At 37.3% G+C, this 25,662-nt stretch overlaps 1 protein-coding gene across 13 annotated transcripts in view; it reads right to left on the bottom strand.

Annotated features, from left to right (window-relative positions):
• EYA1 (EYA transcriptional coactivator and phosphatase 1) overlaps positions 1–25,662 on the bottom strand; it is a 177,995-nt gene that overhangs the window by 91,012 nt on the left and 61,321 nt on the right. For 2 of the 13 annotated variants that reach the window (XM_083826578.1, XM_083826577.1), the window contains one exon: positions 8,093–8,228. The exons of 7 other annotated variants lie outside the window; for them this stretch is intronic. The gene's annotated coding sequence lies outside the window, so the exon portion shown is untranslated. Of the gene's footprint in view, positions 1–1,925; positions 2,406–3,475; positions 8,067–8,092; positions 9,831–25,662 lie in introns of those variants that run through there. 4 more of the 13 variants (XM_083826587.1, XM_083826586.1, XM_083826588.1 and 1 more) reach the window with 4 other exon arrangements.

The raw sequence follows: 25,662 nt of genomic DNA, 5'->3' as shown, positions 1-25,662 counted from the left end.
AAATTGCACTTCTTAAAACAGAAGCAGATAATTACAGCTATTTAATTTTTAATTACTAGTTTAAATTCTTCTGAGAGTGCTATCCTGCATACTGAGTTCACACACTTATGAATGAAACGTTTGGAAACACAAGCAATGTCTCCCTTTTAAGAAAGAAGTGCTCAGTGTGACAATGCTCCCATTATGACCAGACATTTAAGAATGCCTCTCTGCTTCTCCAAGATTTTTTTGGCTCCCAAGAAATATTTCATACTTATTGAAATTCAAACAAAATGATTACTCATTCTTTTTTTTTTTTTTTTCTGCTCACTCCAAAGGCGAACCGTGACTCAAGCAGTCTGTCACTGCGCTGGGCTCCTCCGAGGGGATGGCTGCTCATTTACCAGGCCTTGGGAAAACTCCTGCAGCTTGGAGGTGCTTGGCTGAACACCGCGCTGCACGCGCTTGTGAGCAACGTGTAAAATGGGGCGTGCATATGTGTATTTATGTTATGTGTATTGAAAAAGTATATAATGTGTTATATCCACACATTACACACAACACACACACACACACATATATGCAGACATATAGGCATTATTTATTTTACATGTCAAACCAGTAGCCTGCGTCCTGGCAGATGCTTTGCAAACTGTCTCAGTGAGGGATGGAAAATAAGATTCCTTATCTGTGGTATCTAATGTTCAAAACTTCCAGGGATGCACTGAACGTTTCCATTTCCATTTCTTTCCCCAATTTTCGCTTGTGATCAGTTTAAATTTAAACAAACTACAGGAAATGTGCTATTTTTTTATTTTATTTTTTTTTTACTCTGAAAGCTATTAACTCTTCTGCTTGCACATTATTCTTAAATGCTTGCTTAAAAATAAATAAATAAAAATAACACCAAAAAAACCCTTCCAGCCTTCTGAGAAACACTTGAAAATGCACTAACACCTTTACTTTTCCAGAATAAACGTTTCACTGCAAAAGGAAGTCATCCCTCTTATTGGTGTTTGTCCAAAACACCTACAGAAAGGCAGACTCGGGGATGTTCTGGGGCTCTCGATCTCTCAAGAGCGAGAAGTAAGTTTCGTGAAACTTCAAAAGCCACATAACTTCCTCGTTCTGAGCCCGTAGTTCTAAATAAGCCACCTAAAATGTCAATAAACGTCAAATATTCCACTTGTGTAGATGTTTATTCTGTCATCTTGAAAAGTTCTCCTGTGGGGATCTGTGTGTTTTCCTTGGTGTTTGGAAAATTTAAACACATTAAGCAAAAGGATTTCCTGCTTCAGAAAGCGCTGTCAAAATCTCTGTCATGCATTCTTCCTTCCAATTTTTTTATTATTTTTCTCACGCTCTCGTGTCTCTTTTAGAAAGATCTGCAGATTCCCTCCCTGTGTTACTTGCCTTCCCCGGCATGTAACGTCTCACCATCACGGGCTTTACATTTAACGAACCATTAGCACTCGAGGAAATCAAACAGGAGAATCCCCAAACCTGGCTGAACACAATAAATAGACCCATGTTAACATCTGCTTTGTGGCAAGCCTGCAAACCCCAGCCTGAAACACGGCCAAAATTAAGTGCCATACCTAGTGATTTATAAGCGAGGATTGCTCTCACCGGCAGCAAGAAAGCACCCCTGCACCTTCACGCCAGGTTAATCCCGCTGAAGGACTGCGGGGCTGTTTCGCAATTAGGCTATTTTCTTTTTTTTTTTTTCATTTTTATTTTTTTTTCCTTTTTTCCTCCTTTTTTTTTTAATTTCTCCTCTTTTTTCTTTTTTTCTTTTTTTTTTCCTTTTTTTTTCTCTTTTTTTTTCTTTTCTTTTTTTTTTTCATCTTTTTTCCCTTTTTTTCTTCCTTTTTTTTTTTTTTTTTTTTTTTTCCTGTCTTTTCCTCCCCCTCCTGCCGTTTCCGCGCCTCCCGCCTGGTACTCACGGTGCTGCCGGGGGGGGCGCGCAGTCTCGGCGGCGGGGCGCGCTGCTTCCGCGCCGGCGGGCTCAGCGCGCCGCTCCCGCCATGGCGCAGCGGGGCGCGCAAAGCAGCGCAAAAAGAAGCGCAAAGCAGCCAGACAAAGCCTCGGCGGAGGCTGCCTGCGGCCCCGCCGCCTGTTTGCTCAGCCGCGTAGGTCTGCCCAGGCAGTGCCTGGGGGCACGCTGCCGCTCCCGCTCAGCCTCCTCACTCCCCTTTTTCTTCTCTCTCTCTTTTTTTTTTTTTCTTCCCTCTTTGGGCTTTGTTTTTGTTTTTGTAATGCAAACCGCAGCTATTCTCTTTTCCCGGCCTTATTGGTTTAAAAAGCGGCGAGGCTTACGCGGCCCTGAAGGCAGCCTTCCCGGCCCGGGCGAGGTGCAGCGGAGGCTGCCGCTCCGCGGAGGCTGCGCGCCCCTGGCCGCCACCCGCACCTCGCCCCGAGCAAGTAATGGGACCCCCCCCCCCCCCCCCCTCCGCCCCCCCTCCGGCTCCCTCCTCATTTAAATAGCTTAATTGTGTGTCGCTGCGTCCCCTCTAGTAAGCCGGCTTTAAACAAAAGCCGTCCTAATAGAATAACTGGAATTAAACCAACATTATATCAATGAGAGAAGCTAAATAAGGATACTCACAGAGGCTCTTAAGCACACAAGCAGCATGCACGTCCGGACATGCCGTTTTGATTGGATATGTAACAGATTTGTTCTCAAATATCTGAGATTCTTGCAACCTTGTAAAGAAAGGGTCTGCTAAAACTATTTAAGCCAGCCTTCTCCAATTTGAAGGTATTTATTAAATAAAGTGTCTGGAACTTTTTAAACAGTTTAAGCCACGCAGATACGTGAAATATCTGTACTTCTAAAGACGATCATAAATACAGTCAAATTTGTATTTTAAATTATTACTACTCGCCTACTAAAGTTTTAATATTTAGAACTGTGCAAAGGCCTTTTCCGTAGACCTTAGAAATATTTCCATAGAAGAGAGAGATGGTTGCATAGAGTTAAATTTGAGCATTAAGTAACAGTAACTCTTTAAAGCTTAGCTTTTACCAATCAATAAGTAATTAAATAACTTAATTAGTAAGCCATTAAACTGGAATGGGTTTATGATACATTTCTATTACAGCACTTTTAGTTGCTCCTAATTCAGAAGGAACTGTTTTAAAAATACATACGTTATGTTAAAAACCATTATAACATACACAATAACTACATTTGTCCAGGGCTCTCTGGAGCATTTCCACTTTGTAGAGAGTATCTTGCAATTCATGTAACTTATTTTTCTACAGTTTTTCAGTACACGTAGTCCAAATATGATGAGGAAAACAGCCTAATGATTTGCAGTACCAAAAAAAAAGAAGTCTTCATGCTATGCCAGGTCTAAAGTACTAAATAAAATGAAAAAAATAAAATAAAAAAACAAACCAACAATGTTATTTTGTATAAATAGATTCAAACAACTTTTTTCTTTAAAAAAATAAATAAATCTGTGGTTATTCACTGCTAGTATATCCTTACCTTCAATTAACTAATCTGTGAATGAAAGCAATACTTCTAGAGGAGAAATGTCTTCTGGCTACTACATCCAAGTAAGCGATACATTATTTTGTAGAAAGTACATTGGGAATACTTCAGGAAAGAAGATCGTTTTGCAAAACTACAAGTCAACCTCTAGCTGAAAACGCACCTAAGATTTCATTTTGTTTAGTGCAGAAAAGGGATCTCGGGATGGTCCCATACCATATATGGGAACTCATGTCAAAATAAGCAGATTTCTATTGGGCCCGTCCGGGTAGCCAGGACAAACAGAATCCGTTTACTTCTTTATATTCACAAAACAGATCTCATGCCAAGAAAACTATCCATGATGTTCTATATTAAACTGTGAAAGAACTACAAATTACTCGTTATGGAGACAGGCAGTTTTGTCAGGTAAAATTCACTGAAATAATCAAATTCAAGGAAATGCAGCCATTCTGAACTATCGTTCTGAATCCTCTGGAAAATACTTGCTGTTGAAGCGTTTACAAGTGTAAATAAGACAATTTAAAATAAAAATCTACCCCATCCTGTATAGAGTTAAAGACATATGTCTTGCTTCCCCGCTTCTAACGACTTAAATGAAGAAGGTCAGGGACATGTTGTCAGGAAGCAGAAGCTTAGCTTTTTCTGAAAAAATCTCAAAAAATATGGTATTGTTGCTGCGAGGTACTATCTGACACTGGAAAATGTAACCCAAAACCCTCTCTCCAAAACAGCGATATTTAAATGATGCCATGGAAATCCAGAAATTATTAAAAAAAATAAATGAATGCAACTTCTGCTGTTGCATGAGAATTTTTGCATAAATATACCTTAATAACAACAAACAAACATCACAAATATATGAATAAATTTTACTATTGTGAAAGTAAAGCTTACTGAAAAAGGTTTACTGATGGAAACTGCAGTCCCTAATGGGAATTTTGTCTAAGTAATAACTTTAGGAGTGTGCCCATGTTCTGTATTTAATTAAACTAGGAGACTTCCCCCCCCACACACATACAGAGCTTGATGATGTGATGATAAACTTGGGATAAATTACACAGGGGCTAAGATGATCCGAAAAAAGGTGTTGACGATGCATTGCAAGAAAAGAATCGACTTTGAATTTTTTAATCTCTTCTGTAGTATCGCACATAGATGGTATGGGAACTGAAGCCATATAAATGAGACTTACAGAGAAGGGATATAAGATTAAGTGAGGTCCTCTGTGTTTATACAACCATCAAACAGTACCTTAAAGGTCTTTATCTGATGTCTGAAGATCAGACTTCAGATTGGTGTATATCATTACCCCATGGCACAGTCTAACCTATGAACTTACCATACAGCTGATACTATGGAACAGATCCTCATTTGTTTTAAGTCAGTGTTTATTATTGCTTATTATTATTATTATCATTATCATTATTATTTCAACTTCACCTATTTGAAACCAGGTTATATGCTTGTCGCATATAAAGCAAACGTTTGTTTACCTGGCTTTTTTTTAATTTTTGCTTTGTTCTTCCAACTAACTGCATACCAAATCAGTACAGACTGGGTTGTTGATCACTGGCACCCAACATAAATTTTAAATCACAATTACACTAACACCGGGTTTGGAATAGAGATTTCAGTGGGATTTGTATCTGTTTACATCAAGCATGAATTTGCCCTGATTCTGCATTCCTGTTGACTCAGCTGGCACCTCAAGAGTAATAAGAAGGACTGGGCCTATTACATAATATCAAGTGTACAATGAGCTGTTGGGTATATTTTTACAACTATTACTCACACAATATGGTTTTAACTCCATACGCAGTGTCATACACTCACTTTAGCACAAGTAAAATGGGTACATTCTGAACGCAATACTGACTGCTGCTTAGATGCCAGAATTACAGATGTACTAATAATTAAGAAAAAATAGATATAAGGTGGATATGGAACAGTGTTTGAAGGTTTGTCTCTAAGTAGGAGATGCTGCTGAAATATTTAACATTATAAATACATACAGAAAGGCCAGTGTAAAGCAAAAGGTGTATCCTGTCGCTCCTGGAAGGCTCCGTGCAGCTCTTCCCATAACAACTGCAATGCAACGTCAGAAGGCTCTGACACAGGCAATATCTGTCCTATGTCTCCATACAAGTTTTATCTTACACATAGCAGCTGTTGCCTAGAGACGTCCCTGGCTGGAGCAGAAGTTTGCAGCATTTGACAGGAGCCCTTATTGTCTCACGCTACTCATGTGGTCAAAAAGTAGGAAGACCTTGGTAATTACAAACAAAACAAACAAAAAAAAGTGACAGAATCGAACCATTTTAGCTGTTCTGTCCAGAAACGAGCAGTGTGATTGAGAAGGACAATTTAATTAGATTCTTTCAAGATACACAAAACAAAATTAATAATGAATTAAGGTCTAAGAGTAATTCATTGCTGCTAACAACTGTTCTTACTCGAAGTGTGCATGAGCAGCTAGCCAAAATGACACCTTTGCTAGTTTGCATGGAATTAGACTTATTTTAAGTCAGCAAAGTCAGTATGAATGGAAAGATCATTTTGTATAATTTAAAATAGGAAACAGTAGTCTTTATTAATGTGAAGTGGATATTGCTTTAGCTTTTTTTAATGAGTTCATGACTTAATATGATTCTGAAATTATTCTTGACAACTATGATATAAAAAAAAGTGGAGATTTTCCTCACAAGTGGTCAAACTCAAGGTTGAGAGCAAATACACTAATCTTCCTCAATTTTTCGCTTTCCAAAATCTTGGTATGGATGTATTTTGTTGTTGTTGGTGGTGGTGGTGGTTTTGATTTTTGCTTTTTGTTTTTCTAATTGTTTGCATCTTAAAACCATTATGTAGCAGGGAAAAATATATAGGACATATATGTTTATAGACAAAACCAGTGTAAAGTATAAATATACACAATAAAAAAAATACTGAAGAATAAGTAAGTATTTTAGCAGGGGGAGGGGAAGGTTTTCTATGTGAAGGTAAGATTTAAATGTTTCCAATACATACATCTCCCACACCACTTTTTCTTTTAGAAATCTCATCAAGGTAATTATACATATGGGTACCACACAAAGATACTGATCACTTTTGGTCCTCAGATCATCTGAAGTAGACACTCTACCCAAAAGTGATGGCATTGCTTTTCCCCAAAGATGGGGGAAACCAGAGTCCACAACACTTGGGGGGCAGAGTTTTGAGATCTGCTCCTGATTTAAGAGTAATGTTGTAGCTCTAACTACAACAGTCTTAATTTAGGCAGCGTCTTATCTATTAAATTGAACTACTGAAAATTAGTTTCTGTTTTCCAATAAAGTTCAATAGCTTTACAGGGAGATTTTTAACACTGAGGTACCTAAGAGTCGGTGAGAATGTCACTTCTTTGCACAAAAACCTCAGCTTGAAAGATACATAAATGTGTTAGTAACTCTTTATGAAAGTAGTCCTGCTGAAGGCTGTGTAATTGTTTTTATATGGTGAATAAGCTGTTTTGCAAGAGAGTGTGTGAAATGAAAGGAGTAAATTGCAACCTGTGAGCATCCTAGGGAGAGAGCTAATTTTTCTCATTTACATAAGCATTTTACACCAGCTCAGCATGGAAACAGAATTGCCTAAAAATTGAAAATAATCATCCTTCACTGTGATGTGTGAATAATAATTTGCTTACAAAAATGAACAAGCAAAATCAAATGCACCGGTGATGATGCGAAGCAGCTTGCTATCACTCTAAATGGCAACAAAAGCCATACTCTGTAGTTCCTCAGAAGACTGTTGTATGAAGAATGCACTACAAATGAGAGATTACCAGTGAGCTGACAAAATAATCAAGCACCGTTGTTCTGTAAAGACTATAAAACATATCATTTCACACACATGCAATTTTTCCATAGTTCAAACTCCCACAACTATTTAAGCCTTCCTCATCTTTCATTTAGTGCTTCTAGAAAAAAGTTAGAATTCACAAATCATTGCAAGATTTTTTTTTTACAGCAATAACTTATATTTTGCCAGCGATATAAATACAGCTCACTGTATAACATGAGTCAGCTCAGTAATGCTAAAAGACAGTCGTCTTTTCTCCAACTATTTTCCATTAACATGAACAAAACCAGTTTTGTCAGCACCTCGTATAAGGTGAAAAGGGAAATGGAAAGTTCCTCTGTTTTTCAGATCTGATTTAAAGTAGTATTCAGAATTCTTAATTCTGCAAGAAAAATATGTTTGTTCACTAACCACAGAAACAATAGGTTTATTTGTTGCAAATTCTATTTTGTTATTATTTCCTAAATGCGTTCCGTATTTTTTTCCTGAAGCATTATGCATGTCACTGTTCAACAGTAGATGGAGCAGTAGATCGTTACTGTATTTTACTTATCTGTGTCAATTATTGCATAATTTTTCAGCTGCTGACATGTAAGACTGGAAAAGCAAATGCAAAAAGAGATAAAGAAATATAATTGTTAATTAAAGAATTTAGAACTATGAAGAAAACAGAACAAGAATCCAAGCTCACTCTGGCAAATGGCTAAGAAAAGCCTGCATTTATGGCTTAATAGACAAGATTCATAAACACACATTCATAAAATTACAAACCTTGTGTTAGCTGAATACAGTAAATATGAACGTCCTTAACCTTGAAACACTCAGTCACAAATATTTTTCTTATGATGATCGGGAATGATGAAGTCTCTTCTAAAAGTGAAGTTCATAAATATTCCACATTTTAGGCCTTGTAATGAAAAGGAAAAAGTGTAAGTCTAAGTTAAAATAATCATTACAAGGGCAATTTATTTTACACTCTCATCAATTGCTTTTCCATTAAACTGTTTATATGAAATTTACCATAATAAATTGTTTTGAACTTGACAGTAATTATGCCATGACCCTCATTTGTTCAGCAGGGGTTAGATTCCTCTTGCCTGACTGTAACCACATAAAATGAAGCATTTAACTTAAGATAGTCATCCCAACCCTTATCTTTGGTGGAGACAGACAGACAGACAGTTCCAGTTGATGTGTTTAGGGAGGCTCCCAATTTTGAGGTTTCTTCTCTCCATAGACATAGATGATCACCTGAAGCTAGATTTCAGGTTTAGATGGCTATGGCTCTCCTAAGAATCCAGACTTTGTATAGTTTCCCTTAAAATCAACTGGATCTTATTTACAGTAATTGTATTAACAGAAATTTCAATAGCTGCATACTCTATTTTGAAACTTCATATAATTACTTAGCATCAGACTGCCAGTATTTGTTGTTACAAATCAAGGCCAGGGGAAAACTTCTCGGATGGCTTCAAAGTTCCAGTTCTCATTGACAAGCCCACTGCCCTCCCCCGCTTCCTTCCAGCAGCATTAACTTTTTCTCTGCAATCTCACAAATCGGAAAAAGAGTAACCTCTAAAGCTGTTTTAGACTGAAGGTCAGAATTCAAAGGATTGGTAACTTTATCCACAGAGCCCTGCAATGACATTGCTATTGGAAACACACCCAGAAGCACCAGCACTCGAGATGTTTTTATTAAGCAATGTCAATAGGTACAAAATTTGAAGGTGCTTCTTTTTTTTTTTTTTTCCCCATACTGTAAGGTTTATCAAGATTTGTATTTGCAAGAGATCAAATTGCTTTCTGCCACTGAATTTTAGTTTAATGTTCTCTGAGGTAAGGAAACTGGGCTCTGTGTTACATGCTAATGAAAACAGCAGCTTTGGTTTGTTTACCTAAATACTTAAAGAGAGGCACCTCCTGCAGCCAAAATGTAAACAAAGCTTAAACTCCTTTTACTGCATGGATACTTCCAGGCTGCTAATGTAGGTTTTTTTTTTTTTTTTTTTTTTTTTTAAGTAAATGCATTATACAGATTTTCTACATATATTTCCTACTTGACAATCTACCTTTCCAAAGAAATATTTGATTCCTAAACCAATTATTCATAATTAAATCTATGTTTTAAGTCCATGAACATGAGATGACAGATCCCTTTCAGAATTAGGCTTAGAAAAAAAGAACACAAAGGGCAGTCAGTACGTTTGTCTCTGCAGACCCAACATTAATTTAGAGGAAATAGGTTAAAATAAGGATTTCAAGATGGTTTCACAAGAATTAAGAACAAGAGACAGTTTGATTTCAGTATCTTTAAAAAAAAAAATAAAATCATGTACCTTGCACCTCTGTCTTGTACCACAATTGCACGCACAAAAGGCTAAAGCAGTCTTATCTGCCTTGGAGATTCACCTGATGAAGTTCTGAGAACCTGTCTTCAAGGGTGTCTTGCTTTTTATACTACAGGAATTTCTGTACACAAGGCACTCCACTAGATAGTATTGCTAAACTGCTGTTTCAGACAGACACAGACAAATGAAAAAACACCTTACTCCGGATGCCAATTTATATGTTGAAAGACACAATGCAGAACACTTTTCCAACAGTAATGCCAGAATAATGCAATAACAAAATCAAGAAGACACAATGATACTCACAACAGAACAAAACTATATGAACTTGAAGCAAAGCTGGGTAAGCAGAGATAAACAATTTTTACCTGTCACAACTTGATTTTAAAACATATTAATTAGCATTTAGCAGTATATGGAATGTGTTGAGTACAACTGAAAAATGCTTATTTATCTTAGTGCATCTGATGGCGTTTTCTTCGTATTTGTAAGCAGGGTACCTTTGTATATATGGGTTGATTTTTAATAGCTCTTCTGGAAAGCAGCAAAACCTAAGTTAGATACACCCAGGAAAATTTAGTAGATTTAACAGCCTAAAATTCAGTAGCCTAAAGTGTTCTCCACCAATGTATTCCACTTCAGATGACTACTTCCTGAAATAATTTCACAATTATCCTGCTAGAGACTGGATGGTTCAAGTGATGCTTCCTGGTGCCTGGGACACAAACAATGGCTCTATTGCCCTGGGTGAGGACACCGCTGGTGCTGCTCTTGTGTCAGCCCCAGATGCCTGCTCCACCAACCCCCAGCGGGCTGCAGCCGTATGGGAGAGCATCACCATCCCCAGCAGCCACTGATGAATTGCTTCCCTGCCCCACACTAAGAAGAAAAACAAATGTACAGAAAGAAAGCTCCCCCTCCAGAACTTTAATCCACATCAGAAAGGGTTTTGAATTCAGTAAGTGTCTCAGGAACCACGTGGTGACTACAGTTTGGAAGGGGGAAATCAAAGGGACCCAGCCCTGCAGCTGGGTACAGCTCAGGCACCATAAGGCTCTTGTCCCTCTTTAAGACCTGAAAGAGCTGCTGCAAACCAGCACTGATACCCCTACAATGCATTTATTTTCCTGCAAGTTTCTTCCCTCATAAAATTCTCATTATTATTTATAGTTGTAAACTTTCATTAAATAAGAAACACCATCAATATTTTCACCTCCATAATACTATAAAATATCATGTATGCATCTTAAAGCCTGAATTAAAATAGGATTGATGTTATGCTGAGTCTTTTTATGGGATTGGCCTCAAGCATATGTGGTATACCAAGCACAGCAGGAGCTTTATACAAATCTTTCTCTATTAGATGATGAGTTCCAGGACTTGGCTTTTGTTTTTCTCTGGTCAGTAAGTAAATAAAAAACTAGTTATACAGTATGCATCATAAAGTAACAACTGGCAGATCAAATATTTTTTACTGTAATCTAAGATGGGGATGCCTAAAATTCTTTTGAACATCTGCTGAATGTTCAGGATGAAATACATTTCAGCAGGCCCTACACTGGGAAGTTCCTGTCAGCCAGTGCTGGAGTCTTTAACAGTCCTTCAGCTTAGACCACCCCTAGTCAGATCCAAAATGTTGACTCTGGTACCCATTAATATCCTTTTGATTTCAAAAGGGTTGTGTACTGGTGTCAGAGCCTACCCTCACAGCTCAGGTTGCAGGATCCAGGTCCAGTTATCTCTTCCTGTCTGCATGCACTGAAGTCCACCAAACACAGGTTTCTCAAAATTTGAATGGGTACCATAAAATGCCTTGACATGAACTTCAATGAAAAAATAGCTGGAAGTTAATATGCAATAAAAATATCTCCCATTAATTTAGTAAGAGAACTGGACTTCAGAGACACTGAATAAGAGGTTTGAAGACTGCTGTTTACTTTTGGTTTAGAAATTCATGACTATGTATAAAAAAAGCATAAATCACAGTGATTTAAGAGATTGGTTTAAGACACTGATTTGCTAAATCTTTATGCTCACCTAAGCTTGCTTGTAACTTTGTAAGACATAAGTGTCTTTGTTTCAATAAAACTGTACTGTATGGTTTAAAGATACATGCCAAATTTCAAACTTTAGCTCTGTTTAAGCACATACATGGCTTTTCTCTTGCTAGAAAGATCCATGTATAATACCAATAACCTTCCATCAAATACCAGAGAACTAAATGTAATGAGAGCTATTAGCAATTAGAAAGCAGTGATATCATTTAACTGTCAACAAACATGAAAGTACATGTGCAGACATCAATGGGAAAATGATAACCTAATAAATAATAAAAATGGCAACATGTAGACTTTGCAAGATTTCTACACATCAACATGACATAAGCACATAGGTGTCATTTGCTTAAGGAAATTCATTTAATATCTCTTCTAGCATATGAAAAAATGTTTCTTTCTTCCCAGCCCAGAATAAACCAAAGCATCCTTCCATAACACCAAATGTGACAATGTCCAAATTAACATCTCAATAGTGTGTAGTGTACTAAAAACAGAAGTAAACCCCAAAATTTTGTTCTCTTGAATGGATTGTGGATTAGCTCCATGATTTGAAAAACCCAAAGAACAGATTTATCTCTTACTCTGCTTGCTTTCTGAGATGTGCAAATGGATTTACAAAATTCAAAACAACAGCAAAAACAACACAACCTAAGAAATTTTAAACCATCCTTTTCTAAAGGCTTGATAGAAAAAAAAAAGTATGCTTTGAAGTGTTCAAATTGAAGTTCAGCCTTTAAAACTGAACATGAACTAAAACATTTATCATACCTGAATACCAAGTGAAGGTTTACATCTTATTAATATTTGTTGATTAACAATTGCAATAAATAAATTATGATATGCTATTAAAATTTTGAGTGATTATACTGGATAGTTAAAAATTGAGTCAATAAAGTTAAAGGAATATTTTTTCTTGTCTTCCAGGAAAAAATAAATGCCTCCAAACTGCTCTCGACTCCATAAATTGGCCAAGGTTTCAATCTAACTTACAACACAACCGAAATAATGGTATTGGACATAACCTAAGAAAAATGAAAGAATTAATGATGTCAGATAGGAACTCCTTCTGGTGCTTAACTTGTACTACTGTATATACTGAGTGCCTTTTCTCCCCTTGCAGAGGTATGCACTGTACTTAGGCTACCATTTGCTGCTTTATGAGGCCTAATGAGATTCAGAAGACATCACGGCATCCAGATCTTCAAAGAAATACCGTCTGCTAGGACAAGGACTGATGGAGAAGACCCTGCAATGGAATGTGGGGCAGTATGGTGGTTAGTGGTCCCTCCTGTGTCTCAGGACCTACCTGCAGGTAGCTGAGCAGCCCTCAAACCCCGGCTCTTGCTACCTAGCTCATGTCTCTCACTTAGAATCATAGAATCGTATAATGGTTTAGGGTGGAAGGGACTTTAAAGACCATCTAGTCCCAACTCCCTGCCATGGGCAAGAACATCTCCCACTAGATCAGGTTGCCCAAAGCCCCACCTAACCTTTCACTTCCTTACAGTGAGAGTGACAGAGCAATGGGACAGGTTGTCCAGAGAGGTTGTGGAGTCTCCTTCTCTGGAGATACTCAGAACCCACCTGAATGCATCCTGCGCAATGTGCTCTAGGTGATCCTGATTGGCGGGGGGGTTGGACTAGTTGATCTTCAGAGGTCCCTTCCAACCACAGCCATTCTGTGATTCTGTGACTTCCAGGGATGGGGCATCCACAGCTTCTCTGGGCAACCTGTGCTAGTGCCTCACCGCTCTCTGAGTGAAGATTTTCTTCCTGATATCTAATATAAATCTACCTTTTTTTTTTTCAGCTTAAAGCTATTCCCCCTTGTCCTATCACCATACTCCCTGGCAAAGAGTCCCTCCCCAGCTTTCCTATAGCCCCCCCTTGGAAGGCCACTAAAAGGTCTCCCTGGAGCCTTCTCTTCTCCAGGCTAAACAATCCCAACTCCTTCAGCCTGCCTTCATAGGACAGCCCCTTGATCATCTTTGTGGCCCTCCTCTGGACTCATTCTAATAGGTCCGTATCCTTGTTCTGGGGACCCCAGAGCTGAACGCAGTACTCTAGGCGAGGTCACACAAGAGCAGAGTGGAGGGGGAGAATCACCTCCCTTGGTCTGCTGGCCACACTTCTTTTGATGCAGCCCAGGATACGGTTGGCTTTCTGGGCTGCAAGCACAAAATGCTGGCTCATGTTGAGCTTCTTTTCAACCAACGCACCCAGGTTCTTCTTCTCAAGGCTGCTCTCAATCCATTCTCCACACAGTCTGTACTTGTGCTTTGGATTGTCCCAGCCCAGATGCAGGACCATACACTTGGCCTAGTTGAACCTCATGAAGTTTGCACGGGCCCATCTCTCAAGGCCATCCAGAGCCCTCTGAATGGCAAACCTTCCCTCCAGCATGTCTACTGCACCACACAGCTTGGTGTCACCGGAAAACTTGCTGAGGGTGCACTTGATCCCACTGTCCATGTCACCAAAAAAGATGTTAAACAGTGCCGGTCCCAATACTGGCCCCTGAGGAACACCATTCATTACTGATCTGTACCTGGACATTGAGCCATCAACTGCAACACTTTGAGAGTGACCATCCTGCCAATTCCCTACCCACTGAGTGGTCCATTCATCAAATTTATGTCTCCAACTTGGAGACAAGGATATCATGTGAGACAGTGTCAAAAGCTTTGCACCAGTCCAGGTAGATGAAGTCAATTGCTCTTCCCCTGTCCACCAATGTTGTAAGCCCATCACAGAAGGCCACCAGATTTGTCAGGCACAGTCTGCCCTTACTAAAGCCAAGTTGGCTGTCACATATCACCTCCTTATTTCCCATGCGCCTCACTTCCTAGATGACACTCTCACTTCCTAGATGGCACTTTAATGACTCAGTTGTAAGAGAAGCAGCAGCAGCAGCATGCAGGCACCTGCAGGAAGGGTTTGGGTTCAAATCTGAAGCTCACTTCATGGAGAGGTGCAACTGCAGCTCTCAGATTTGCAGATGGCAGCAGAAACCTGCAACTGCACATTATCTCCTTAGTGCTGGTGCACTTCTGGGATTGGGTGGGCAAGAGGAGGAGTGCAGAATCAGTCCCAGGTAGAGTTTCTGCATTTTCCCTTTGACTGGTAGAACCTGCCTTTAGTCTAGCTTTTAATAAACTTGGCTAATCTATTGCTACAGAGGAAGCATTTTCTGAAAAAAAAAAACCGATTCTGATCAAATCAATGTTTTTCTCACCTGCCATTTTCACAAATGTGTCTATAAGACTTTTTCAATAGGAATGTTAGCAATGTGTTTACTAGAATGTTTTGCATGTTTGTCAGAATGTTTATCAGTCATTGGATGAGATGATGGTGAAAGTAAGAAAGTATCTTTTTAGTTTAAAACACACACACACACAAACAAAAGAGCTATTCATGAAAGTTTATTTTCAGTTTTTCCTGTAATATTTTTAAAACCATTTGGACTGAAATATATGAAACACTGTCTTCATTAAAGTCTAGAAAAAATAGAAAACATAAATATTGATTTACTGTTTAAATTTCTTCATTTTCCTCACCTGCCTACAGTCACAGCTCTGACTTCATTACTGAAGCCTGCTAAAAGCGTCCCCACCATCTTCTCATAATTGCAACCTGAAAGAGTTCTTAATCTCTTCAGTCTTGATCACCTTCTCTGATTACTTCTCCATTTACATAATTCCTTGTTAGCTCCAGAAATTACTTTTCAGTAAGTGTTGATCAGAAAGGTCAATGCGTCATTCAACACGAAGGTGCCTAGCCCCTAACCAAATTATAAATAGTTTCTGAGGTGTCAGTCCTTCCACGCAGGGGTGACTGTCTTACTGTGTGTTGGAAGCTTATTTCCCTCCTCTTAACTTTGAAGATGAGAGAAGGGAGTGGAAAAGACCATTAGATCTCTTTTGTGATTATGCTCTCAGCTGTCTTGGTCTGGATCACCAAAGTACGAATTGCAGATATGCTGAATTATATTCACAGTGGACACAATACTTTGACAGTAGTTGATCAAGGATGTTTTTCCATACCAAGTTCTATTATCCGGCTGTTTATGAGCCACTGTGAACAGCTAATGACACCCACATTTATCTGGCATGATTTTTCAGCCTTCCTTCAATTTACCCTTTGATTAATTAATTTTCACAATTTGTCTTTCTTTATATAAACTGGTTAATCTCTCCTCCATAGAAGAACCAAACATATTTCCCAAGGCTATGTATTCTCTTAGATTTTCCACAGAATAAAGAGGGAGCTAACATTTTGCTTGTGATATATAAGGGATCACTCTCTATCATTTTTATCTTTAGTACTGCTATACTTATTATATATAGTACTGCTATACTAAATATGATGTTTATTATATATAGAAAATATAAATATAACAATATATTATATATGGAGAATATATATTATTATATTTATTATATGTTTCTCCTCTGCCTTTTAATCACTCCTACGCTAAGTCTCACTAGGGTTTGAGCAGCTTGGTCCTATTGGAGATGTGACTGTTTCCTTTTTCAGTTTGAGGTCTTTGGGAGGAATTTCACTGCTTTGCAACTTCAGGGGAGGAGGATGTTTGGGTTAAGGCTGTGTTTTCCAGAGAGAAAGCATAACATTTCTTTTCTCTTGATATTTGTTTGGTACCTAGTATTCAGTCCATACTGCAGAGAAGTTAAGATAAACTGGCAAAGTCTATGACAGACTAATTTGTGATGGAATTATTTTGCAGAAAAGTGCTACTTGGTTTGACAGAACTTCAGAAATGTAGAAACCATTTGGAAATGGAAGCACAGAGAAAGCTGCAGAATATCTATTTTCCTTACAGTTTTTTTTAAGATTATATTGATTTAGAAATATTCTCATTTTGCAGGCATTACTATTCTTTTACCCAGCTACACCCATCCTAGGAAAGCAGCAGTACAATCAGGATAGCAGCTGAAATTTGTTCTGGGGGTTTTGAGTTTTGTCTAGAGTGCAGACAGCACACTATATATATATAATAATAATAATTATTATTTTTTTCAAACATAGCTGCTTCATCTTTTGTTTTTTCCCTGAATTGACCTGGTAATCAGGAACCAGGCACCTTGGTAGTTACCTTCCTTTGGATTTATGATGCTGAATGAAAGCGTAATAAATTAACACCATTCATGACTCAAATAAATATCACCCCCCTATTTATTTTAGTAAGCCAGTAGCAGCTGTTCAGAGAACACTGTAAATGTTCAGGTTCTTAAACAAGTGCGTACCCCTTTCCTTTTACCTCTTGCACCTTTCTAATATAGGCCTTCAGTGCAGGTACAGTCTTCTGAATACAAAGAACTAGTTTAACACAACCTTGACATCAGTACTCTACCAAAAGGCTGTTTGATATCTGGTGATCGAACTGACATCATCACCTCCATCATCTGTCTTTTTTTTTTTTTTAAACTTACTTAAGTTAAAATACTTACTTAACTTAAAAATACATTTGTTAAAAGTGCAAACAGGTTCAGTGACTTGTTTATAAACTAAACCAGAGAAGTATTTCCTTTTTTGCAATAATTGCTGGTTTTTTTATTATTATTATTATTATTGTGTGTGTTTAAGTACTTTGTCACATGCATTTTTTATTACTGGACAAAAGTGGAATTTATGTCAATAATTAAAAACACGTAAATTATGTGATCACTTAGTATTTACACTGGCATTTGCTTCATAGTCTGGATTTTATTTCTGATTGCATAAATATTCATAGAGAAACACCTAGGGAAATTTTCAAAGTGGTGAGGAGAGACTGAACTATGCAGTTCCTATTAATTTTAATAACAGTCACATGGTTATGTTCTCACACTCTAATTTGAAAATTTCACCCCTGCTTTCCACTATCTAAAATAACGGGATAATTCTAAGTATGCACTGTCTGCATCTCCCCATCTACTATCTATAAATACACAAGGGACATGCAGTCTTTTCATATAGATTCTTCAGAATGCCCTGGTGCCTTTTTATACCCAGAGGAAAAGTCCCCAGCCTAATCAGAGTTACAAAACTCCTGCTGCTCCTAATCCTCATCTCTACAGACATTTTCATTAATTTCTTTGCTGAAATGCTTATTTAGATACATTGAAAATTAATATCCTGGGAACCTCTGACATAATTAAAAGTACAAATGCCAAAAAAGTATGATCAAAAGCATTGCTAAAACCAGAATAAGACATAATCAACCTGGTAACCCATCATACAGTCCCAGAAACCATGCTTTAACATTCCTCCCTAAAAAGCTAATGACAGAGAGTTATAAATGAAAGATTTTTGTCATTTGACTATATTTGATCTTTCCTCACAATGTGCCAGGAAGGTCAGGCAGGGTATTTTAGAGCAAGGCTGTGAGTAGACAGAATTACAGCCTTAGAGTTACTGACAGTGTCTTGCCAGAGATTACCATATTTTTACAGTTTGTAGGCTTCAGTTTTCACAGTTATTGCTTCTAAGCAACTTTTATACATCTCCTGAAAACCAAGAGTAGGTGAAAGGAGGATGTCTTTTTTCCCCGCACAGAGAACCTTGAGAGGTTTGGCAGCAAGGGAGACAGTGGTGGTCACTACGGGCAGCCAGCAGGAGCCCAGACAGCTCAAAAGAGAACCTTAAAACAGGCTGAAGGGAGGTGGTGAAGCAGCTGCAATAGGTTTGAAGGGTTCATAGTGGGAAACTTGGAGAGAAGATCATGGACAGAATGAGGGGAATCAGGAGAGAGAGAAGATGGGGAGGTTTGTTGATGAGGATGCTGTAACCCCTAAGAGGAAAGGGTTAGTATTCTGGGATGCAAGTTGCTTAGAAGTGCAATATCTGGGCTGAAAAGCACTGAGGGCATATGGATTAGGGTTGACAGAGATGAATTCTGCCACACATCTCTTAACAAAACCCCAGCTAACCTCAACTGAAGACCCGCATGCCTCCAACCTTTCTGTGGTCAGTATGGGGTTGCCTTTTCCTATGGATTTACAGATGGCTACTGAAAGATACATTTGTCTTTAGCCTACCACCAGCCAAGGACATCCATTCACATCCTCCACAACCCATCTGCCTGTTTTTAAAAAACTTGAAGGAGTGTGGTATTTTTGAGACTGCTAGATCTCCATCAGACTGGGTTGAGATTTCCCAATGAATCAAGACGTTATCATTAGAGGATGTACAGCTAGGCAGACACATACAAAGAATGTGGTTGCAAAAGCCTTTTTTTCCTTAGGAAACCAAGTTGTAACAAGAAACTGCCTGACCTCCATTTACAGTTCTGTTCAGTTATTTTAATGAACTTTTTCAGTTTGCTGACAGAGCAACTTTGTTTTATGTAGAAAGACAGTTCCCCAGAGGGTAAGATCTGTCAGTTGCCACAGGAAATCCTTTCAGACCCTACCCATATAAGCAGAGTGTTACCTCAAGAAATCAGGTTCATTCTGTAGACCTGCTGAAGGAAGGAAAACAAAATCCTTCCTCAATTTGGTTGGGTTCTTGCAGTTATGGCTGCAATCAAGAAGTCACTTCTTCACATTATGCTATCATTTGGGCTTTCTTTTTCAGTCAGCATCTCAGCCTTGAAGCTGTACAAAACTGGAGTGTCCTGCCTTATATGTTGGCCAGCCTGACCTTCTCTTCCTCACCACCTAGCAGCCAGTCATGAGTAAGAGTGACATCAGTTAAGAAGTTCTTCCCTTTTTACTCATTGTTTCAGCCTACTTTGATGAATACTAGAAAATAAAACAAAAGGCAGCATAGGGGTAATAGTGAGGGATGAGATCACTGGAAAAGAAGTAAAAGCCACAAGAACTGACACCATGTATGAGCTCATTATGAATCTGATTTTATATCAAATAGGTCTTGAAAAGGCTTCATTACACAACCTGCTGGGAAGTTGTACGCTATCAGATTGTTTCAAGGAAAACGGAAAGATTGTTGTCAACCTGAGAGCCTAAAATGGGGGAAAAGAAGCTCAGCATCAGGGATAGTCTTTCCCTCTGTCTTAATAACCCGAAGTCTTCATGATTTTGCATTATGGTTATTTGTATTGGGAAAATTATCTATGTTCTGCTGAAAAGGAATCTTTTCCTGAAACAAATGAATCCTAAATTTCCAAAGTTTTTCCACCCAAGCTAAACAAAGGCTCTCTTGTCTAAAAATATCTTAAATGCTCTAACGTTTAAAATAATAATAATAATAATAATAATAATAATAATAAAAGCTGTAGGCTCTTTTCATTTAAACTGTCCTACAATTTTGATTTTTATTTTGCATTCTGTAATTTTCTGAAAATCTGTGTTCTCCTCCACTTTACTTTTTTTCTTTTTTAACATAATTTCCATGATACAGACATTTTTACTCATGTCTTAACTCCTCTGCAGAAACCAATTTCTAGTTAAACAGCTACAGAAGGAGAAAGTGATCAACAAGCAACAAATATGGAAACTCCAAGTCTCCAAGTAATATTATCATTAAACTTTATATCCAAATTAATAGTTATCTTTGTTTATCTTCACAAAATACAGTGCTTTAATTTAAGTGTTAACAATGCAAATACTCATGCCATATAAATGCTGCCTACACAAGCTACAGAAGAAAGCCACCAGCCATTAGTGGCCTCTACTACCACTTGCACTTTCTTGCTATGCTCTGGGTTCTTTAGCAAACTAGATTTTTATTCTACTCTATCCTTAGCTTATAAATATTTTAAATGATGTCTGCGGCAATGATTCCCTACAACCACTCTTTTTCTCTTATTCCAATCAGTCTTCCATTCTCAGCTGTCTTTGTATTCTCAGACTGGCTTACTATTAACTTCCTGAAAAATATATTAAAATACTACTTTGAAGCTGAGAAGATGTCAAATGTAACTCATCTTTTCACCATCCAAGTGCTTGCAGCTGGTAATCTCATTGCAGTGTAATGTTGCAAAGGTTTTGCTCTAGTTCCTCTTTTTTTTAGTTTCACGCAGAGGTTTGGTTCTGTGGAGAAATAGTCAGAGACCAAAATTACTAGTTATGGCACCACCACTCACTACATGCATGATCTTGGGACTTTGACAGAAGAAAGATACTTGTGTGTGAGTACTTACCAATCTGTTTGTATGTGCAAAATCTGGTCTTACAAATGAGCATATCAATTCAAATGCAAGGTGGGGTATATTCTGGCAAGTCGGAGCTAGATCCTCAGCAGGCACAAGCAACACACCAAAAAGTAAACTTCAGTTCTGAGTATCATCAGGAGACCTATCCTGATGAATGTAATCTCTCTCGCAGGAGTAAAACTATTCTACCAAGCACGCTGGGGTACACTGAAATTTAATTAACAGTCTTGACTCTGAGGCAGAAAGTGCCAAATAATAAGAAATAGTGATGCTGATAAATTCACAATTACAAGAAATGACTGTTTTGCCAAATACAGGCACCACACGTTTTTATTTTTTATTTTTATTTTTATTAACAGACGCATCATGTCTCATTCCTTCAAGATGAGGACTGAAATGCTCTATGGGAATTTGTCTGAACTTTGGGGCACATTTACTTAAATCCTCTAAAATATGCTATTTGGCCAGCAAATTTCAAAGTTAGTGAAGCAAACATCCTCTTACATATATAAGTGAGGAAAAAAAGGACATAAATCTTTCTGTTTGACCCTTTTTCACATCTGAACATGGAACATGAGCACTCTCAAAGCAAGGTAGAATTTTGTAATGTATTAAAAGCATCTGTTAAAGCCTGCTGTTCCTAAAAAACCTCCTGCCCCTAACTTTATCATTTCACTGCATATCTCACCTAGCAGGTGTCTATGAGCTTTTATACATGTGCTATTTCAAAATGTGAAGAAAAAAAAGGGAAAGGAAAAAAGGTAGAAACAATCTTATGATGACTTTGCAGTTTGCAAGAGAAAGGTCTTTGAAATCCTGCCTTGAGCCACACAGAACTCCAGCTGAATAATTAATTACATATTGACAAGGTCTTATAAAAGAAAAGCTCAGAGCTATATTGACATTTACATCTTCTTAACATTCATCAGAAAATGTCATTCTGCTTAAAACAATTACTGGTAGCTTTAATGTTTTTGAATTCATATCCAAATTCTTAGCAAGAACATATGCAACCGATGATGTTTTATGGCTACGTACAGTTGAAATATTCATAAATTTTAATCTTTACTAAAATTACTAATGTACATTAAAAGAATATTAGAATCTTCTATAAATTCATAAGAACTTCTTGTATGTACATAGCTACAAGCTACATTGTGCTACAAATATTTCTTTGAGCTATTCTAATTAGGCATTACATCTGAATTTTTGTGTAATTGGAAGCTATTAACACAAAAAATACAACAAAAAATGTGAATTAAAAAAAAGTCCATAAACTTTATAAGGTAGGATGTAAAATGCAAGTTGTACCAAATAATTGCAAAATGTGCAGTTCTGCCAGTGTACTGTATTTCAAAGGAGATAGAATAAATGTTCATATCTCTGTTTTCTTATCATATTTGTAATTAATTGAAGTAGGATGGCATATACATTTCTACTAGATCTCCTCTGTTACAGTATTTCAGATGCACTTAATAAATTGCACCTTCCATGAAAAGAAAAGGTGATGGATTGAAAAATGTTTAGCACAACCATGCATAATTGATAGGTTCCCTAGTGCAAATAAGTGTCTAATAAATAATTAAATTTAATCTCATTATAAGAGTTTTCATAATGGGATAATTTAATTAAATGAAAGCCAAAGGGTTTCTAGGGGTTGAAAGATGCTGCTGTTGCTATATTTGGCTAATGGTCTAGGGATAGTAGAGTGAAGAAGGGTAATTCACATGGGTGCATGCATTATTTAATGAATCCCTCTGAGATGGAGGAAAGGACAGATCAATGATAACTTGTCATTTTATCATTGCTTACAATGCACATTTAAACAACCTGGGAAATGTTAAAAACACAGACAGAATTTTGCAACTCTTTGAAACTTTCTGCCATCAGGCACCTCTCTGGCAGACAAATAGCGAGCATTTTCTTTCGTACTACACATTTTCACTTTCATCTAACATTGTTAATTTTTTCCTTTCTTCATATCAAAAATAACAGCAAACCTTACCAGCTACTATACAGTTAGGGCAAGTCTGCCCCTAAGTGAAAGTTATAATGGATACAGCATGTATATCTGATACTAAAAAATTGATAGCTGTGTCATGTGGGACCCATTAACAAGCTTTTTGAGTGGGCTGAGTTTTGAGCTTTAAGTCTCCAGAAGCACTTAGCTAGGCTAGGATACTAAAACCATACAAGTCTAAGTAGTTAGCTCATTTGCAGGTGATCAGTTATGAATTAATATGAATGGTGAAGGTTATATCTTTTCAGATAAGACAAGTGTCATCTTGCACACAGTAAAAGTGCAAGACCCAAAAGCTAAATGGAGTGGGTTTGCAATCTGAACTTCCGTTTACTAATGACCTGCACATGCACAAGCATTTTCTCATTTAGAAACTTTTATCTTAGTGAACTCTGAACACAATGCCTGCAGTCTTGTGGTCTGTCCATTCTAGAAGGTCTCACTCATCTGACAGTACTGGCCACTTTTACCAGAGAGATGAAAATCACTCTTCTGGAAGAACAACAGGGATACAATTGCTCATAGTTTTATCATCTGCAACATGAGACTTAAGTAACATCAACAAAAAATCGTATTTTGTTCATATGATCAGTATTATTTTGTCAATATCCTTTTAAATCCTTCTGAATTTTTCTTCTATGGGAAACACAGGCTTATTATTTGAAAGAACACAATTGTTAGTATCAATGCAACCATTTTAATTTTTGACTGATGCCGTGCTCTGAGTAGGAGTGACAATAAGCTACGAAAAAAGATGCCTGAATCCCTCTAGGAGCTCTGACTGCTGTAGCTCACGGGATTCATCCAAATAGTTTACATTATATTTGCCAATTATATCAGGTCCCATAGGAATTCTTCAGTCTTTCCTAATCTTCTTCACTTAACTAATCCTGTCTTAAATTTTCCTCCTCTTTTCTCAATTTATTTTTAGATGATTAATAAACATATTTATCAAAGTATTTATAGTATAGATGCTGAGGGGCCTGCATGATGAATATCAATCTCCTGTTTCTATTTGTCCTCTATTCTCTCTGCCACTTTTCAGTCCACGCAGAAGTTTATCATTAATGTGCTTCTTGAATTACTTCCTGTGAGAATGTAAAGCCTTTTCGCAAATCCAAATATACTATATCTGTTTTTTATTCACCTTTTCAGTGACACACATGAAGAATGCAGAAGTCATATTGTATCTCTTATATGTTCAAGGGATTTACACTCCTATAGTCTCTGTTTACCTCAAACAAAAGCATAGCTCAGTGCTTTCCAGTATTGTTGCTCATTTTTTAACCAACCCCTTCTGAAGCTGAAAAAGTTATACAAGTAATATAGTTTTTTGTCTTGTTAGTTTGTTTGTTAGTTTAGCACCTCCTTTACCATTGTAAATGCAGCGGTTCCTCAACTTTGTAGAAAAAATAGGTGTTTAATTTTACACAAACATAAATGAATCATTCTTGATTCAATAGAGGTATAATGCCTCTTTCCTTCTCAACTACTAATTTAGTCTCTTCCAGTTTAATAGCCTCACTGAATAATATTTCAGCTTTTACGAAATGAGTAGTTGGATTTTTTATTTTATTTTATTTTTGTGCGAATTAGCAAAAGGTTCATAAGAAAAATTACCGAATTATTTTTTGTTATTTATAAGATAACCTCATCTATCTATTTCTCTACATGTAAAAAAGAAATATTTATATGTGTCTCAGGAAAATATTAGGGTACTACTTTTGCTGACTTGGGTGCCCAGAATTCAGTAGCTTGATTTGTATAAGTTCAGTATTCTCAGTAATTATGAAATGAGTTTCAGAGGCAGTGGATTGAAATTAAGATGTTCTTTTCTATAATTCAACTTCCTCAGGCACAGTCTACGTAAAGCTCTGGGAGGATTTGTGTACATTTACAGCTTATTTAATTCAAAGAGCTGGGAGTAAAATCTCAGCTGATTATTCAATAATCTGTCTCATCCTCCAAGAATTAATGAACTTTTACATCTACTTCTCTGCTTTTCTAAGATGACCTCCAGTAAGCCAAGCTGAAAATACATGAAGCATTATAAAATGAATATTTTTTCCTTGCTTTATATAAAATACAGTACCAATAAAAAAGACGCTTATTTCTTCCTTTTATAGGTTGCAATCCACAATTACCTCTTGGAGTATAACCTTAGTTCTGAATTGCTCTGAATGATGTTCAAACTTTAAAGGGTTAGGGCTGCAGGGATTTTGTTTGTTTAAGAGTGGCACCTTCTTTTTATTTTTGCTATTAAGTAAAAAATACTTTGCCCCCTTCCCTCACCCCACCCCTCCCAGGTACTAGTAGTCTTATACTGAAACCTAAGCAGATAGCTATGTCCAATGTTTCAACAGCTATCATAAAATAGATTTAAATTATAATCTGTGATTTTTACTCCACTACAATGCTTCCCAGACAGTACGACAAAATTCCAGTGAGTCATAAAAGGGAAAATGAGAAATAAGAAAATAACATGGAGAAATTTTAGTGGGAAATCAAACTCTATCTACTCAGTATAATTCCCTTTTTCATGGTTTCTGCTCCTTATTAAAATTCCCATCAGCCACATTAAACTCCAAACTTTGGCGGTCAGAGGTTTCGTGCAACACTCCTATATATTCGAGATTTAACATTGCTATGTGGCTGAATAGCGGCTCCATCTATTCTAAAACAGTAAAATAACCACAGCACAGTATGGAAATATCGTAACTTCAGCTTGCAAATCCACTTTGTTCTAACTAGTGACTCTATACGTCACTGTCTTCTAGTAAAGAGTTGGTGTCTGGCACTAA

The sequence above is a fragment of the Anser anser genome, assembly GCF_964211835.1.
Source record: "Anser anser genome assembly, chromosome: 2".
Taxonomy (NCBI): Eukaryota; Metazoa; Chordata; class Aves; order Anseriformes; family Anatidae; genus Anser; species Anser anser.
Note: the sequence above shows the minus strand (reverse complement) of the source record. Positions and strands in the feature narration are given on the sequence as shown.